The 2,266-nt window shown below is 44.0% G+C and overlaps 1 non-coding gene across 1 annotated transcript; it reads right to left on the bottom strand.

The window, feature by feature from the left end:
* Positions 1 to 477: 477 nt before the first annotated feature.
* LOC145096601 (small nucleolar RNA R71) lies at positions 478 to 584 on the bottom strand. The gene has a single exon (XR_013703977.1). It is a non-coding gene; the product is annotated as a small nucleolar RNA R71 (small nucleolar RNA).
* Positions 585 to 2,266: the final 1,682 nt, after the last annotated feature.

Here is a 2,266-nt window from a genome sequence, read left to right as displayed (position 1 = left end):
GGATCAAACACCCGTCCAAACCGAGTCCGAATACGATACCGAGCCGGAATTTGAAGAACACACGAGCGAACCCGAGAATGAGCCAAGGAACGAGATGGCAGCAATTGAAGAGATGTCCATGGGAGCTTACAAGAAGCGGATCTGAGAAGATATGGGTCCCGGTTTAGTCCAACCCGCAATACCTGCCACTGCCACATTCGAGTTGAAGGGGTACATATTGATTGCACTGAAGGATATCCCATTTTTGGGAAAGATCATGAGGATGGTTTTAAGCATCTAGATGAAGTCAACGACATTGCAGATTACTTCAATGTCCCAAATGTCAACAGAAACACAGTCTTGCTTGGGATGCTTCCCATCACTTTCAAAGGAGCTGCTAAGGAGTGGTTAAAGTCACTCCCACCGGGTACAATTACCACTTGGGCTCAAATGCGTGAGCAATTCATGGACCAATTTTTCCCGCCATCAAAGATAGCTAAACTCAAGAAGGCAATAGCCAACTTTGAGCAACAGCCGGGGGAGTCATTATACGAAGCATGGGAGCGGTACAAGGGCTTGCTCAGAAATTGCCCTCAGCATGATCTAAATGTGCAACAAGAGATGTGAATCTTCTATGATGGGGTTAACGTTATGACGAGACAACTCCTTGATTCTCAAGGACCTTTGATAAAGAAAAATCCAAGGGAGGTTAAGGTGCTGATTGAAGAATTCGCGAAGCACTCTCGCGAATACCACAACCCTAGGCAAGATGGAATCAAAAGCAGTGGAGAGGCCCAAATTGAAGAAATAGCAGCTGTGATGGCTATGCTGAATAATTTGGATCGAAGGATAATACAAATGGACCAGTCAATACATGCCATAAGAGTGGGTTGCGAGAGATGTAGTGGTCCACACTTGACCAAGGACTGCAATTTAGATGAGTTTGGGAACATAAAAGCTCAAGTGTGCTGCTCAAGTGGGGATAAGTTTGATGAGGACTGGAGGAAACCGAAGAAGGAGTGGCTGCCGTATGAATAGTATAAGAAGCAAAAAGAAGAGAAGTATAGGCAGACAGGTCGAGGCTTTTATCAAAAGGAGCAGCCACCAGCCGAGAAGAAACCCGATCTAGAGACTATGTTGATGAAGTTTATGGAAGCTTCGTAAAAGAGACACGATGCCACTGATTCTGCTATTAATGAAAAACAAACTTTAATTAAGAATCAGCAAGCCTCCATCCATAACCTTGAAGTTCAAGTTGGTCAACTAGCCACTTTAGTTCATGAGAAGTTATCCCCGAAAAATACCGAAACCAAGACCCAATCTCATGTAATGGCCATAGACACCGAAGAAGAAGCCATCTCTAAGTTCCTTGTGGCATTGGAAGAAGAACCACAGCAGCCCAATCCAAAGATGAAGAAGACCAAGCTCAATCATGAAGCTGCTGAGTTCCAGAATTCACGACGTGAACCTTATATGTTCACGACATGGGCCCGTCATGAATAGAAAAATTTTGTAGTTGGTTCGGTTTATCAGCCGCCTTTGCCTTTTCCATCATGAAGCTGCTGAGTTCCAGAATTCACGACGTGAACCTTATATGTTCACGACATGGGCCCGTCATGAATAGAAAAATTTTGTAGTTGGTTCGGTTTATCAGCCGCCTTTGCCTTTTCCATCCCAAGCTACCCTTAGTCCACTGGAGAGAGAGCATAGAGAGTTTGTCAAGCATGTGAAGGGGATCCCGATCAATACTCCCTTTGTCGAGTCTTTATCCAAAACTCCCGAGCATCAAAAATCACTGCAAGATTTGGTAGACACTCGCAAGCAATTAAAGAAGCAGTCTAAGGTGGTTCTAAGTGAACAAAGCTCAAAAGCTGTGTTGGGAGAGACACCAGAGAAGATGGGGGATCCTGGACGCCTCACTATTCCGTGTGAGTTTGGTAATAAATTGAAGGTTAATGCTTTAGCCGATTCTGGGGCTAGCATTAATTTGATGCCTTTTTCATTTTATAAAAAACTGGAAATTCAGAAGATGAAGGCTACAAAAATGCCGATTCACATGGCGAACCGTTCAGTGACACAACCCCGGGGCATAGTGGAGGATATTTTGGTGAAAATTGGAAAAATTGTTTTTCCAATAGATTTTGTAGTTTTGGATATGAAGGAAGATCCCGATGTTCCATTATCCTTGGCCGTCCATTGCTTAACACGGCTGGAGCTTTGGTTGATATTCGCGAGTCTAAGCTCACCTTGAGAGTTGGAGATGAAAAAGAAGTTTTTGGGATAGAAG

This window comes from Lactuca serriola, chromosome 3 (genome assembly GCF_051521515.1).
Source record: "Lactuca serriola cultivar US96UC23 chromosome 3, Lser_US96UC23_V15, whole genome shotgun sequence".
Classification (NCBI taxonomy): Eukaryota; Viridiplantae; Streptophyta; class Magnoliopsida; order Asterales; family Asteraceae; genus Lactuca; species Lactuca serriola.
The sequence above is the reverse complement of the archived record's forward strand: the minus strand, read 5'-3'. Positions and strand labels throughout refer to the sequence as shown.